Below are 17,404 nucleotides of genomic sequence, written 5' to 3' on the forward strand. Positions count from 1 at the left end.
CATCTTCCTCAAATAGTATTTCTCAACCACTTGGTTCCCTTCTACAGGTTTAGAGATTGTGGTATGATTGAACTATATAAGATGGAGAAATGGGGTTGATTTTCTTTAACTCCACTTTTCTTTGGAATTGTAAAATGGAGTTAAACCTGCCTCCACTGGCCAACTTGTTCCACACTTGCTGCCAGTGTGTCTCAGCTGGCCAGCTGGCTGGCTTTCTCACTTCCTCACTATGGTCCTATCCCTTGGCTCTGCTACCAAAGTCATCACACTCTTGGTACTGAAAATATTCTGGTCTGCTTGTTGGAAAACCATTGCCAAGTGTGTGACATTGTCTAGCTGCAGACCGGGTAGGCATGGAACGTGCTCTGGCTCCATGTCGCTGGTGGCGTTTGCCAGATGACTTCGCTTCCGTGCCTCCCTCTGCATGGCTCTGTGCTTTACATGCTGTCACAGTGCTAATCTGTGAGCTGGTACTTGGAAACACCCCCAGGGTCTGCCTGCCTCACTGCACTATTCCATTTTGGGGCTTGGCTTCTTTGCAGATTTACTTTTCAACTGAAATTGTAATTTGGCTATAAATGTACTGTTGCCATGTTTCATCAGTTGAGGGTTAGTGCTTAAGAAACTCCCTATTTCTTTCTTTTTTATTTTTGGTCCAGTCCTGTGCTTTCACTGAGTAGGGAATTCTTGGTGTGAAAACTCCCTTGTCTGATGCACGTCTGGAACTCACATCTGGAACATATCTAATCTTAGATTTCTGATTTGACTGGGGTCACACAGTCAATATGTGCCTAAGATAAGAGATGAACAGAGAGTTTCCTGATTCCAAGGCTGACTCACTAATGCCTTGCCTTTTATGATATACTTAAATATTTGTTTGTTTCAGTCTTTACAATCTATTTCTTTAGACAAATTTTCTTTTTTAAAAATAAACTTTATGGAATCATTTGTTTTACTGTCATTTCCTATATCACTTTATTTCCAGATATTTCCAGAAACCCACCTTCATAACAAAGAAGTGCACTCATCCAGCAGAGTGACCTTGACTACTGATAGTGCTTGTGATATTTTGCACCCATTTGATCCCCTGTGTCTCCATGGAAAGCGGAGATATACATTTTATCATCTTTTCTCTAGGATTAAGATTGATCAGTGAGTCAAAGTTCAGTTTACTTCTAATATTCTTTTCATTTATATTAATGTAATCATTGCATACACTTCTGGATGAATTTTTAAAAAAAGATTATGTGAATTTTGTTCCAAAGCGTCTGATGCTGTAAAATATTCTTGGCATATTTTTAAGGTGAGAGGTTCTAAAAGAGTTGAGCAAAATCCGCAAATTTTGAATGGAAAATAGAACAAGAAAGAATACACTGATAAAATTTTGATAACTTCTGCTTTTGCCATGATTTTATTCCCTCTTTGGCTATTTTACCAGAATAGCCCAAGAAGGAATGGAAATGTGAATATTATTTCCTATCCAATTGGATAGGGAAGCTGAATCCCAAAGAAATTAACTGACAAAAGATATGATGACAGGATAGAAAGTCAACAGTGGAGCCATGCCTAGAATTCTGATTTCTAAATTACAGACTATGGAGGGTCATTTGGTAGTGCTTAGAAAAAACACATACTCTTTTTCGATTCTAAATACAGCAAAGTTCTTTAAATTCCTCCCTTCCCTCCCATTTTCTTGATTTCATGGGCTGAAGTTGTTGGGGTTTTTTTTATCCCAAATTAATTTAATCTGGTACCAGATTTTACAATTGTTTTCTTTTTCATTTAGCCTTTTGAGCTGGTTGTTTAGATTTTCTTTTAGTGGTTCCAGGTCTGATTTCATCATGGTCATCTGAAGGGATGTTACCACATAGAATTATAGAGATGCATCTGTAAAGTACTTTGCAAGCCCTTGAAGAGCTATATAAATGCTACTATTATTAGCTTGTTCAGCCTCCTCATTTTACAGGTGAGAAATTAGCTCAGAGAGTGAAATAACTTGGCCAAAGTAACATAGAGATTAAATGACAGAGACTGTATTAGTAAAGGAGTATAGCTTACAAGGAGACAGCACTGGAGAGGTCCCCCAAAAGCATTGGGGGGTGCTTTTGTTCTAACAAACTATCATTGATTCTACATCTTCTGGCTTTCGAATCTGTGATCCCAAGTTCCCCCCAATCCCAACTTTTGAATGTTACTGTTTTGGCAACCTGTCTATGATTGTAAAAGTCCTCTGGCCTAGGCATATAATAATATTTCTTTCCTTAGACTTTAGGGAAGATATATTAGTGATCCTGAGACTCTCTAATCTTAGGATGCTATTATTCTGACTGTCTGTCAATGAATCTAAAGTCCTCTGGCCTTAGGATAATCCATCTGCTGATCAGGGATAACCAAATTCCTGAGACCACTCCTCAGTTCTACCTCTAGGCTATAAAATTAGCACATAAATGACATGAAGAACTAGATAAAGGTGTAAAAAGCACCTTCTTTCCTAAATTATTTTGAAATTTAGCCCTCTTCAATTGGCATTATAATTACAATAAACCTTACCCCTTGACTTGGATATGGGTTCAAGCCTGCAGATTCTTTTGAGACATCTCCTGACACTGGTCTGTGACCTCCAACATTTTGGGGTCCCTTCCCAACCTCAACATTAGGATTCAAGTCTTCTGACTCTGGTGCTTATGGTCCTTTCACTGGACTAATCCTATGAAGAATCAGAGCAATGACCTATCACCATCTTAATCACTAAAGGGTCATGATGATAAGTAGGGCAGGGTCACCAGATCTTTGTCTCAAGGGCAGGGAATTTGGAAGGCACCCAAACCATCCTGCTTCCCCACATTTTATTTTAGTTCTTCCTCTCCCTTTGAACTTGTTACCACTTGCCTTTACTCCAAGATACAAAATCTGTTCTTCGCTGCTCAGTTCTTATTATAATATAACCATTGTTAGGAGAGAGAGGTTAAGCTATTCTTCCAGTAATGCTGAGAGCCCTTGTATGTCTTTTGACACTGAATGCACGCTGTGCATTATTATTTGACTATACTTTAATAGGTTGCATTAAGGAGGAACTGGTCCTAATGCTGTATGCTTTTTCCATTGGTGTTTCTCACCTAAACATGGAGGAGAATAGATTTAATTCAGTAAGCATGACTTCATAGTTCTGAGTGCCCAGAAGCCCCTCAATGTTAGGGATAAACACCATGATCATTGTATTGTTTTCATAAAGCTGGCCTGATGGTTTACATTTTTCATCATAGTATTTAATTTGAGAGACAGCATGGTATAAACAGAGAACTGAACTTCCAGACTTGCCTTTGACAGGCTCTGGCTTTATGATCTTGGATAAATCATATAACTTCTCAATAGCCCCAGGCAACTCTTTGGGACTGTAAATTGCAAAGCAGGTCCTTGCATGCATGGATATGGGGCATTTCCTCACCCAAGAGTTCCCTGTACCAAGTAAGTCACAGGTCCATACTCCCTTTCCCCCACTCTCCCCCCAAATCCACCAATTACCAACAATTGAAGAACCATTTGAACTGTCTCTTGAACCCAAGGAGCTTATAAAAGTTTAATCTGGCTGGTCTGATTTAATAATAATATTCTACTTCAGTTATAGATTGCCAAACGTTTCACATACATTACTTCATCTAAGTCTTTGTTAAAGCCCCAGTATGCAGATGAGGAAAGTGAAGTTCATAGAAGTAAAATATGTGTCCATGATCACATAACCAGAAAGTATGGGTGGCGAGATGCCAAGCCAGATCTCTCTGGACTCCACATCCTACTGCACCACACTGACTTTCAATCAACACCCCAGGTTAAAATCTGGATGAGTTGTTGCTTGACTCATTGCAACTGATAGGGCTGGAAATTAGATTCTTAGTAAGGTTGAGCACATAGGCAAACACATTTTCTCCACTATAGAGTACTTGAGATCCTTTAGGCCATGGAGATGCTATTGATGAAACCAATCAATTGCAGAATGTTTTGTTGTTTGATTTTAGATGCATCCATATAGTGTTAAGTTAGGGTTGGTTTGTTTGTTTTTCATGATAATTGCCTTTACTACATTAAGCCAGGGATACTTGTACATTCTGCCTTGGGCCTGATCTCATCATAAGGCATTAGAACAATTTCTGTGGCACGATTGACAGCTTCCCCCACTTATAAACCACGCTTCAATACATGGAATAATGTTGCCTTCAGATTTAAATGCAACGATTACAGCTGGCAGCTACATATGGTGAAACTTAGCTACTGCCCTTTTAATTAAATTATAATCGGGAACTAGTTGATGGGAGCACTGTAATACACCAAATTTCTCAGTAAAATTCAAAATTATTTTAAAAGAGATTTTTGTACTATAGAAGAAAGCTGAAGTAAAAGCAATTTAATATGTATTTTTATAAGAAACATTCATTTGTAAACAGTTTATACCCAGAACTGATTGAATGATCTAAGCTGAGTAACTATTGTCAAGGGTCTGTATTTAGGATATTTTCACCTATTTAAATTTAGTAAAAGTGCGATTTTAAAAAAAAAATTAGAATAAGGGGTAATATGTATATATTGAGAGGCATTGTGGTGACAGCTAGAGATGAGGCAATCATAGATCCTTGACATGCATTGATAGGTGTTCAGAGATGATTTAAAATGATTTTAAATGGCCAGGTAATGGATTTTGCCTTTATACATTTGGAGGTCAGTCTATAGGACAGCCAGTGTGACATGGTGGTTAGAAGGCTAGTCCCAGAGTCAGGAAAGCACATATCCTGACTAGATGTGTAGAGCATTAATGAATATTTTCAGATCTTGAAGCAACTCTCTCAGTTGTAAATTGCAAATGACTTACTATTCTGCATAATGGAGAGATTTTTCACACCCTAACAGTTGGATAAGATCTCAGGTATAGACCATTTTTTTTTTTTTAAAGTGTCTTGTAATTAAAAATATCTTTGTATTGCTTTCTCTTAATAGACATTAGGGACATAGTTATATGTGTTTGTGTGGAAGAGCTAGAGTGATCAATAGGGGTATCCTGAGTATCCATGAAAAGACAGAAAGTGAAATGGTCCCCAGGTGAGTGAATTTAACTAACCGTTTCCCCAGCAACTGGTTAGAATATAAAATGTCTTCTTTCTACTGTTTTCTTTCTTTCTACCAAATTCAAGCTCTACCATTTATTACTTATGTGATCTTAAACTAAGTGTTTAAACCTTTCTGAATCTGGGCCTCCTTATTTATAATATAGATACTAATCATATTACATTTACCTATATAATCATCTATATAATATGCATCTCATCTACAAAATAAAGGTTTTTTATTCACTAGTTTTCAAGGTCCCTATCAACTCTAAATCCATATTCTTGTGATCTTTCCCCTGGTTTTCTTCCCAGAAGGTCTAGGGAAGTGACCTGAAGAGATAAAACACAGCATTTTAGAGCTATAAAGCAGCTTAGGGATCCTGGGGCTGAACTTGATATCCTAGGGGATAATTAGAATTGTTCTCTACTTAGAGGTCTACTAATCCAGCCTCTTCCCTGGGATGATGATCTATTTTACAATAGGTAGAAGTCTAGCTTCTGCTTGCCTCCTTCCTGTGACAGAGAATAGTGCCCAACAAAAACTTAAAAAGAGATGCCTTGGAGATGACAATAGAAAGACATAATGAGAATTGCTGTCAGAATTAGCAGTCAGGCCCTATGTTGCTCCCGCAAGCCTATATTAATCTGAACCACTGGACTAGGCTGACATGGCCTGAGGATTGGCAGACTTTCACACTGCTCCTGCCTCTCATGCCAATTTTCAATTGAGGGCATACCAAAGACAGTGATAGGTCCAGTCAACTACCAGGATCCTAGGCAAAAATTATTAATTAAATAGACTTCTTTCTGACCTCTTATAGTTTCATTTTCTCCTTCCCCATGCCCTAAAGGTAATCCCATGTTCCAGAGACCCCTCATGTTATCCAAATAACAGATCCTCCCCAATCCTGTGAATTTCCCATTCTCTAGAGTTCTAAGTGAAACATTGTGCTCATTAAATTAAAACCAAATGAAAGTGCCCTGAGAGAATTTTCATTATTCTTCTTTGTGTACTGATGTCCCTTCCCTTTCCAGCTCTTCTTTTTAAGTTCTTCCCCCAGAAAAGTTTTTTTTTTTTTTTGTAGGTTCTCCCTCCTCCTCCTCTCCCCACTCAGTCAGAGAATATATGTGAACTTGAGAATATAGACTGTCTTGTTTGCAAGTATATGTGTCTTCCATGTTTAATAAAATTCCTGCCACATAGTCAGCATTTAACATCTGCCATTTCTCTCTTTCTCCTTCACTCTTTCCTTCTGATGGGAATTTTGAGCAAGGAGAACTCTGCTGCCTGAATGCGTCTTAGTTGTCTCAGGCAACTGCATTGAATGAATTAATGAACAAGAGCTCATTATGTGCTAGGGACTATTATAAGATTTGAATGTACAAATATTCATAAGGAAGATAGTTCTATTTCTCAAGGAGCTTACATTTTAAACAGGGCAAGATAATACATATAGGCAAGCAATGTCAATGAAATAATGTGTTGGACTTGGAATCCAGTTTGAGGTCATAAGGTAATTGCATCCATTGTTTTGTAACAGGTTATTATCCTCTTTTAGTTTCAGTAGTTCTGGATTCTACTTGAAGATCTTGGAATTGTGATGAATGAATGAAAAAAATTATAAAACACACAGGTGTGGCTCCTCCCAACCCTGATAAAAAGATGCTAAACCCTTCTTATCCTGTCTAATTCTTACCCATATTTTCTATCGGTGTTCTATAAATAGTCTACCTAATGAGTAGAAGGTCTTCTCTCATTGTCTTGGGAGTAATGATCTGCTCAATCCATCTGTTTCCTCTCCTTATTCCACAATTGACCTCCCTCCTTTCTAGTCATCTATATTTTCAACAATGTCTGTCTGGCCTCTCATTGAGCATGAGGCATTCTTGGTTACATGATGCATTCTGTTTCCACAAAACATCTTTTCATTTCCCTTTGGGCTATTTTTAAATTTAATTTTTCGGCAATTGTGTCAAATGGTTTATGGTCATTTAGTTTCAACAGGAAGAAATTGTTAATGGTTTAAAAAATTAGATGTTTTGGTAGTAAGTGAACAAGGACCATTGAAAGCATCACCTAGTTTTCAAAATAGAATCTATCCCCATCTTTTCCTGAAATTGAATTCTTGGCCCACTTCATTAAACATGTCTAGTACCTGTCTCAGGCGATCATGCTGATGGATGAATTCCATAGATTTTCCATTCAACTGCATGCCTTAGTGCATCTTGCCTGGTAAATATGTTATTCATCCACTTTCTTTTCCCAGAGTAAATGGTTAGTCTGATTGCATTCATGTTGCCATGGATTTCATTAAGTAAGCTTTTTAATGTTTCAGGACATGACATTAGTACAATATCATCAGTGGAGATAAATATTTCAAGTTGTCCTTCTCTTGGTTTCTGTCCAGGATATCTTCCATACAGTAGTAAAACACATTAGGCAAACATATGTCTCCCTGTTTTATACTTAACTCTACTCAGGGAATCATTGACCAAATTTTCCCAGTGGTCCCACCTGTCATAGTCTTCCATTATTTTAATGTATGTGTGAGACACCTTTTCGGAAGAGAGCCATCAAGACTACATTTGTTTTGCTTAATAAATGCTTTGTTTAAAAAAAAAAAAAATCTATAAAGATAGAAGGATCTTGTTTGCTTTATATGCTTCTGCCCATTATCTCACAAAAGATACGGTGTATCGTGGGGAATAGTCTGTTATATTTTGCCTCTTTGTTTTTCATGTTTTCATTGAAATAGCCTTGATTTCTACATGCCTGTCTCCTTTCCTCTTCCTCTTTGTTCTCTCTTGTCCTCCCTCTTTTGTCCTTTTCTTTTCCTTTCCAAAAAAAATCATCATTTAATTCTTTTGCAAGAGAGTCTTGGACCAATCTTTTATTCCTTTCAAATTGTGTTCCTTCTGGTATAGATCTCTTGTGTTTGTGTTTCATCAGGTCTACTCACTTTTCTGAACTTCATCATCTTAAGGGGTAATAGTTCCTCATATAGCATATTAGTCCAAATGTAGCAGTTACATCATTGCTAGTGATAAGAATAAATTACTATGAAAAACCACCACGTCTACTCCATTTTGATTTTTTGTTTGTTGTCCTTGTGAGGAAAATGTCCATGACTCAGCATTAGGGATACAGACAAACTAAATAAACTATTCAGTATAAGCCATAGCAGAAAAAAGCACCAGTTGTCTGATACTTTCCCCAGATAGCTCCCTATATTAATCAAGTGGGCTTTGATTACAAGTCATTTCATACTCGTATTTATAAGACAAAATGAAAGCACATCTTCCTTTTCTTCCTCATTTGTTTTACAGATGTTCTCAAGGTGATACATTTAGCTGAATCTCAAGACAAACTATTGCTTTTTTTCTGTTTTGTGAATCATTAATGCTTATAGCATTTTCATGAACTTGAACTCTAAACCAGAGTTACCTTTTGCTACTACGCCTGTCCCTTCAGCAAAAAGATGAGATATTTGCTTGCTATGGCAGATTCTAGCCCACTTCCAAATTTCCTCTTTGTCGTGGAAATTGTTTGCGATGATTGAATGTTTTTAGGAAACAATGAGAGTCAAGAATCTATAGTTGATAACTTGCTTAATAGGTTAAGTTGACACTGCTACAGTGTAATCTAGAGTCATTTTTATAATTTCTACTTTCATTCTTCTAATTTGCTTTGCTAAGACTCAGTAAAAGAAAAGACTCAGTAAAAACAAATAGAATGTTCACCTTAACAGAAGTTTGTTTCCTTATTAGAATTAACTTGAATGTGAATGCAGAAATGGTTAGAGATTTTACTCATGTTTACTTTGAGAGGAATAGTTTTATTGGACTGTCCAACAGTTATCTCACTTTCATTCTATTTCAAATGAACTTTGTTGTTTTAAAAACATTGTTATTTTTATGTTAAGATTTTGAAGACACATTGTTCCCTATACCTTGATAATCCTTATAGTAGTACACTACTGTGATCAAATATTACTGAATTCTGAACTACTGTATCTAATCTAACTGTCATCCTTAAAAAAAAAAAAAACATAAATTAATTAACATTTTAATGAGACTTCTTTTATTTTCTTGTGTCTTTGATAAGAAAACCCCTACTAAACAATTTTAAAATATTCACTTTAATGGATAACTCCTGTGAACAAGAGTGCCAACAAAAATGAAATTGACCTAAGAGAACCTTCTGCAACAGACAGCAACGGCAGGAATCAACAGATGGTGTCAGAGACTGTAATTATTAACAGTCATGCAAATTTAAATAGGAGCATAATTCCATACTGCTAACATAATTACCTTAAATCAAACAATTTTTAAGCTCAACATGTAGCCATGCTATTCTATGACAAGGTCATCCGCCAATATAACTGTTCCCATAGTAAATATCTCAAGGTGAATTCTTTATTAAGCAATTCAATAAGCATCAGCTTTCATATCTCTCCAAGTAGGTAAAAGGTGTTTGGAGAAGGGAGACAGGCAGCAGTTACAGTTGGAAGAGCAGGAGAGAGTGACTATCTCAGAGACAATGGATAAAGCATCTGACTTTCCCCAGCCTCAGTTTCTTCATTTGTAAAATGACAAGAATATTTCAACAGTCTATCAGTATTAAATGATATTATATATACATATACATGCTTAGCACTTTGCAAACTTGAAAACTCTATACAAATGTCAGTTATTAATAATTATTGGACGTCATTGCTTCACTTATTAGCCTTCTCCTTATCATGCTGTCAGCTGTTTGGCTAACATTCACATAGAACCTTGGACCCTGGTTTTGGCTCCCAAAACTGTCAAGTGAACCATTGTAGGATTGTGCACTACCTAGATGTTTGCCATCCCCACTCCTTTCTTCCTCATATTTCTTTGTTTTGTCTGCCTCCATCAGAATGTAAGCTCTTGAAGGGCAAGACTGTCTTGTTTGCTTCATTTCCTTCTCTGACACTTAAGATAATACCTGACAAATGGCAAATGTTTGATAAATATTTTCCCTCTCACTCATTCCCAATCTTTTCTCTCTGTAATATGTGATGTTTCCAAGAGCTTTTGAGGGTTTTGCATTCATTTGACTCCAAAGTAAATTACTCTGAATTTTGTGACTTGTATTTTGTCATGCTTTTTTGTTTCTTTGGCCATTTATTTTTCTTCCTCCTATTTTCCTTTTCTTTCTTTTTCTCCTTCCTCTCTGAAAGAGAGAACATTTGAGTTAGATTTTACAAAACTGGGTAACAATGGAGATTTGAGATGACTCCTCCTCCTCCTCCTCCTTTTCTTCTTCCTCCTCTTCTTTCTCCTCCTCCTCTTCTTTCTTGTCTCTCTCTCTCTCTCTCTCTCTCTCTCTCTCTCTCTCTCTCTCTCTCTCTCTCTCTGTATCTGTCTATGTAGGTGCATGAATTTATATTTTTTGGAAAGGAGAGAGTAGTCTTGTGTGGAGGGAGCAGAGAGAAAGGGTTTAGTATGAGAAAACACTGTAAAGTTCACATAACACCAAAAATGAGGGTCTTGAGTGACTTGGGATACAATAGGGAGCCACTGAAGATGTTTTTTGAGCTGTTTTATAGCTCTTTGAACATGGTTTCAAATTGCTTTCCGGAATGGCTTGATCAATCCACAATTCCAATAATGCATTAGTGTCTCAATTTTCTCACACCTCCAGCATTGATCATTATCTTTTCCTATCAACTTATCCATTCTGATAGGTGTGAGGTGAGACCCCAGAGTTGTTTTAATTTGCATTTCTCTAAACAATAGTGATTTAAAATATTTTTTCATATGCTATATATGTAATGCATATGCATATATATTATACATAATAAAACCTTCATTTTACAGAGAAGACCATCAAATTCAACACTTTCATTTTATAGTGGGTCCTTAGAGGTCCCATGTCCAAAGTTACCCAACTAGTAAATATCAAAGCCAAGATTTGACCCTAGGTTTTAAAATCTAAATCCAGGATCAATCCATAAATCCATTAATAATTAATTCTTTAAGCAACTAATATGTACAAGTAGCTGAGTATTCAAACATAGAAAATGAAGTGAACCCCCTTCTCAAGAAGTTTACATTCTATTTGCATTCTATGCTTATATTCTAATAAAAACTTATATTTTCAGAAGAAATATAGAGAATAAATACAAATAAATCTGAGCTAGTTAAATCCAAGCTATTATAGAGGAGGGAATTAGCAATTGGTAGAGATCTGGAGACCCTAACAAACAAGGTAGTATTTGAACTGTGTCTTAAAAAGGAGAAGAAATTCTATGAAGAAAAATTCAGGAAGAAATTCTCTCTACACTTGCTGGATGTCCAGGGGAAAAGTGTGGAGATGGGAGATGGGAAATAGAATGTCATGGGAGCCATAGAGACCAATTTGTCAAGATCACAGAGTACAATACAGGAGTTATGTACAATGATCAATAAATAGTCAGGACGCATCTTTAATGTTTGCTTTTTGCTAGGAAACCAGGTAACCAAACTTTATAGAAATGGATTTGAAATAAGACTGAGCTCTGAATAAGGGACTTAAAACTGGCTTCCTGAAAAAGTAGGCCTATATGGTGCATAGCCATCATTGCTTTTTTAACTGCTTACAGGACTTTCGGCTTAATTTCATGCTTCTAGCTAAATTCTCTCCAAGAGTTTTTTAATCTATCAGGAAGAGATAAGACCCAAATATCCACACAGACACAAATCAATAGAATGTAGAGTATGAAAGTGCTTAAGGAAGCTGCAAATAAAACCCATGCTGTGCTAGTATTCTAGTATTATTTAGATAACGGGGACATATTAGCCTTCGACTTAAATTCCCCAAAGCTTCACCATAAAGACTTTACAGATATCCTTCATCCCTCGCCTCCTCATTTCCAGTCTTCAAGAGTGCTGTAGAAGTGCGAACATCGCCACACACCCAACTCTGTTTCTGGAATCTGTCTTGCACCTTCCTCTTTAACTAAACAGACCTTGAATTGCAGTTTGCCTTCATAATTTCAGTTCTAATTATGTTGTCTATAAAGTGAGAGCCCTGAAAATGCATGTCTAAAAGGCATAGAGTGTCCTTCATTCATTTGTCCTCTGGAGAGCTGATTGGCCAGGAGGGAAAAACAAAACAAAACAAAACAAAACACTTTAATTCTAATAAGCAAGATAGCCATCATCTGCTTTTTTGTGTGATTGGTCACATCTGTAAGCACTGACTCATGTCTGGGATTGGGAGTAGGAGGAATTTAAAAGAAACAAAAACAAAAAAACTTTCCAAAATATATTCAGAGCTACTTTTAATCATTTGAAAAATTAGATTTTTAAAAATCTATTACTAATCAAATCAGTTTAATTGTTGTATTTTTGTTTTACATTCTATAGATTTCCTCTTCTCCTTCTCTAGCTAACCTTTATTACCAGAGTTTTTCTAACAGAGATAGAAAATTCCAGCAAAGTCAGCCAATACATTTTTATCTTTTTAAATAATAGCTTTAATTTTTATAATACACACAAAGATAATTTTCAACATTCACGCTTGCAAAACCTTGTGTTCGAGATTTTTCTTCCCCTCTTCCTCTTCCCCTCGCTCTCTCCTCTAGACGGCAAGTAACCCAGTGTATGTTAAACGTGTTCATTTCTTCTATACATATTTCCACATTTATTCACAAGAAAAATAAGTTCAAAAAGGGAAAATTGAGAAAGAAAGAAAAAAGAGCAAGCAAAGTACAACAAAAAAGATGAAAAATATTATGTGGGCTCATTCAGTCCCCACAGTGCTCTTTTTGGATGCAGATGGCTCTCTATCAATCAATACATTAGGAAAAAAAAAAAGTACTGTGCAGTATTTCACACCACTACAAAGTTGGGGGGGATAAGGTGAGGGTCCTCTTTGAGCCAAGCTTGTTCTTTAAAATTTACCAACATTACTTTTTGGTTGTTTTATAGTTGTTTCTACAGTTTACTTGATAGTTTTCTTAACTCTTTGATATTGCATCCATTTATGCAAATCATTTGATGCTTCCCAGTGTTTATCATATTAGTCATTTCTTAGAGTACCATGATATTTTTTTACATTCATATACTACAGTGTGTTTCCTTCTCCCCAGTTGATGAGTATGAATGTTTATAGTTCTTTGGTATTTCAAAAAATAAGTACCGCTACAAAATATTTCAGTTATATGGAGGCTCACTTTAAAAAATTGCTAATGAGCTCCTTGCAGCATATATGAGGCCTCTAGGTCAACACAAATGGACATATTAGCCCCTTTATTTGCATAATTCCAAGCTACTTTTCCAAATAGCTGTACTAAATGCTCAAGTCCTCCATTAGCATACACAGCCTCTCCAACATTAACTTTTCTCATTTTTTTGGTATTGCTATCAGTTGCTGGATATGAGGTAAAACCTCTTGGTTAATTTGATTTGCATTTCTCTGATTATTAGTGATTTGAAGTATTCTTTTATATGATTGTTAATATTTTGCAATTTTCCCCTTAAGATGTCGATATTTTGACTAATTATCAATTTGGAAATGACTTTTAATCTTATACATTTCTCTTAGTCAACTATATAACTTGTATATTAAGCATTTATCAGAAAAATTTGATAAAAAGCTATTACTTTTTTTTTCTTACCCGTAGCTCTCCCTTTTTGAAAATTTGTTAGAATTATAAGAAGAGAGAAAATGTGTTATTTTATCACGATCGAGAAATATCATGATGTGACATAAAGAACATTTGAAATCAGAGGACTTGGGTTCAAATTCTGATTTTTCCATATATACTATCTGTATTAATTTTCTGCAAGTCTACTGGAGTTGGCTCCTGATCTGTAAAATGAGACAGATCATGCATGACAAGTTAAGAAGCATTTATCAAGTGCCTACTATGGGCCAGGCACTGTGCCACATGCTAGGGATACAAAGAAAGGCAATACCCAAGACCAAAAACTCTTTAAAGAGTAATCAGGTTAAACTGAATATCTACAGTAGTACGAAGTATTTCAGAGACCCATTACTAAGCAACTTGAGAATAGGGATTGTTTCAGGTTTTGTATTCCTAGCATAGTGTCTGGCATACAGTAGGCATTTAATAACTGACTTTGATTGGTCATCTAATCCTCTCATATTGCAGATGAGAAAACTGGAGCCCAAGGAGACAAAATAGGACTAATCCAAGCTTTTTGAAGGATAGGATTAGAGATGGATTTTAGCTCAGATTCTCTGACTATTAAACCAGCGTTCTATCTGCCATAATGTAGGGCTCCAACTCTGGGATGAGATGGTGCAGAAATATCACTTTACTTGGGACCTAACTACTTGATGGAGATGCTTCCCATTCAAGAGATTAAAAGTTGGAGAAAGAAAAAGATTAGTCAAATAGGTCTGGGTAGGAGAAGCATGATGAATATATATACAAGATTGTGAACAACTAACCCATGTGCCCACAATACTGAGCGAGCGACAGTCGGTAGTGCAGTGTTTAGACCCTGAATTCAAATTTAGCCTTACCTACTTCCTAGCTATGTGACCTTAGCAAGTCAACTACACCTCTTGTTGTTTGTTTCCTTAATTATAAAATGGGGATAATTATAGCACCCATCTCCCAGAGTTATTTGAGAGTCACATGAGTTCATATTTGTAAAGTGCCTGGCACATATTGGATACATTATAAATGTTTATTTTGTTCCTTTTCCTTCCCTTCTGATGTTAAAAAGAGCATTATCCTCAGTATAATAGACAGTAAGAATCTTAAAGCAGCCTTTCTATTACACTCAAGTGATGCCGAGAAAATGCCTTCATGCTGCCATTTGAAAGTTTGGGAGAGTTAGAGAAGATCACCTCTGAACGATGAGAAGATTATTTACCATTAGAAGAGGTTACAGAGGGAAGTAATTGAATTTTCTTCTCTGGAGGTCTCAGCAAATGGGATAGATTCTTATCAACTTAGGATGATGTAAGCTGTACTGAGATGAATGCCGGGGTCTCTGGCATTCTCTTTGACTTAGTTTCCCCTCTGATTTGACTCTGATCAGCATCGAGGCCTGAAGGTAGATCAAGAAGAAGCATCTTATTGGAAATGTTAACAAGCGATCAAATAAAAAGATTAATGAAGGACCATAATAATTCGGTGCTTATAATAACTGACATTTATGGAACACCCACTGTGCTTTATGTGCAGAAAATTGCTTCTGCTCCCCCTCTTCCCCAGGATAGGCTTCCTCTCTGATTTTGATCTGCCTTCCTTCCTTTCATCTCACCTCACAATGTGAACAGTCAGCTCAGGCCCTGAGCAGGTCCTCCCACGCACTTCCCCAAGCTGTGACTGCACCTCACAGGCTAGTGTGAACACTCCAGAGGAGGGGAAGCAACACTCTCAGCCTGTGTTTTGGTACCCACTTGTTTTTTCCTCCTTGGCCTGTACTCAGCCACATAATGATGATTGGCCTGTACTTTCTTTCTTGATAGAAAATGCATCCTATTGTTAGTTAATAATAATAACAGTAGCACATAATAAATGTAACAATTGCACCTTTATAAAGTGTTTTTAATCATTTATTATTAAGCTTTACAGACATCTTATTTGGTCCTTCCAACTACCCTGGGAAGCAGGTGCTGTTATTATCCCCATTTTACAGATAAGTAAATTAAGGCTGGCAAATGCTAAGTAGCTTACCCAGATTCTTAAGGCTAGTAAATGTCCGAGGTGGGATTTGGAGATGTTCCTAATTCAAAATCTGTCTCTTTAATCCATGCCCTATAATGGCACAGTGTTGAAGACTATTAGAGAGATTAGGGTATCTAGGTGATACCATAGAAAGGCATTTTTTTGAGTTCAAATCCAGCCTCCAACACTTACTAATTTTGTGACTCTGAGCAAGTCATTTAGCCTTATTTGCCTAAGTTTCCTATCTGTAAAATGAGCTGGAGAAGGAAATGGCAAATCACTCCAGTATCTTTTCCAGGAAATCTCCCAAAAAGTGGTCACAGTGAGTCTGATAAAACTGAAAGAACTGGCTAAGTTCCCTTCAAGACTAAGCCCACTATGAGGTATTCTCTTTCCCTCCCTCACAGGGCCTTCCTTCTAAAGGTGCCATTCTCCTTATTCTAGTTAAGACTGGTTAGTCTAATCTGCCAGACAATGGTTTTTTTCCATCTCATGGAATATTTCCTTTCTCCTGGTTAACTGTGAGTTCCCCTGGGGGAAGTTGTCATTTTCCTTAGTTTAATTATATGCTTTCTCAAAGCTATTTCATATTTATCATTATTCCTGGTGTTTGTTGTATCCTTTCCATTTTGTCTGTAATCCCCTCCCCATGAATAAATCTACTGTTGGTTAAAGAAAAGACTTAAAGGATTGAGATTAAGTGCCCAGTGTTACATACCTAGTAAACTTCAGGGATTGGAATTGAACTTTTTGTTTCAAAGCCCAGCACTTATAGTTGCTTTGTCAGGAAGGAAAGGAAAGCCACATTAAGAATTCTAGACAGAGTGGGAAAACCAATGACCTGGATTTAGTTTTGAGGCCTTTGCTAGGAACGAGCCATGTAGCCTTCAGATTAATTTATCAGACCTCACAATCTCAGTGGCTTCTTCTAGGAACCCTTTCTTTTCTCCGTGTTCTCTAGACATGGGGCCTAGAACATTGCAAGCATTTGATCAATACCTGCTGCCTAATTGACTGTCCAAAGAAGGATTAAAATTCTTGTGATTTATATAAGTTGTTATAATTGATTTAGAATTTAAGACACCTTAGAGGTCATCTGAGACCAACCCCCTCATTTTACAGTTTTGGAAACCAAGGCTCAGAAAAGTTGGTTTACAAAGTTACACAGACAGTAAACCAGAATGCCTAGAATTCAAGCCAGGCACACCAGACACATAGGAAAGTATCTCCCAAATTATTGGGAGAGTTGGGAAGACGGTTCTATTATTCCTGGGAGGAAGATGAAAGAAGGGAATGGTATATGAGAGGTAACATCTTAAAAATGTTTGTCATAAATCTTTAAAGTCCAGGGGTCCTCAAACTACGGTCTGCGGGGCCAGATGCAGCAGCTGAGGAAATTTATCCCCCTCACTCAGGGCTATGAAGTTTCTTTATTTAAAGGCCCACAAAACAAAGTTTTTGTTTTTACTATAGTCTAGCCCTCCAACAGTCTGAGAGACAGTGAACTGGCCCCCTATTTAAAAAATTTGAGGACCCCTGCTTTAAACAATCATTCTGATTAGGTGAGCTTTGAGGGATAAATTTTGCACTGAATCTGGCAGCCCATTCGATTCTGATCTTCTGGAATCACCATTCTGTTTGTCTGAT

General features: G+C 36.7%; 1 protein-coding gene across 2 annotated transcripts in view; it reads left to right on the top strand.

Annotated features, from left to right (window-relative positions):
- The window catches only part of SERPINI1 (serpin family I member 1), a 100,499-nt gene that overhangs the window by 32,131 nt on the left and 50,964 nt on the right, over positions 1 to 17,404 (top strand). The window contains exon 2 of one of the 2 annotated variants that reach the window (XM_031957621.1): positions 986 to 1,152. The exons of the other annotated variant lie outside the window; for it this stretch is intronic. The gene's annotated coding sequence lies outside the window, so the exon portion shown is untranslated. The remainder of the gene's footprint in view (positions 1 to 985; positions 1,153 to 17,404) is intronic. 2 annotated transcript variants of the gene reach the window in all.

This window comes from Sarcophilus harrisii, chromosome 3 (genome assembly GCF_902635505.1).
Source record: "Sarcophilus harrisii chromosome 3, mSarHar1.11, whole genome shotgun sequence".
NCBI classification, from domain to species: Eukaryota; Metazoa; Chordata; class Mammalia; order Dasyuromorphia; family Dasyuridae; genus Sarcophilus; species Sarcophilus harrisii.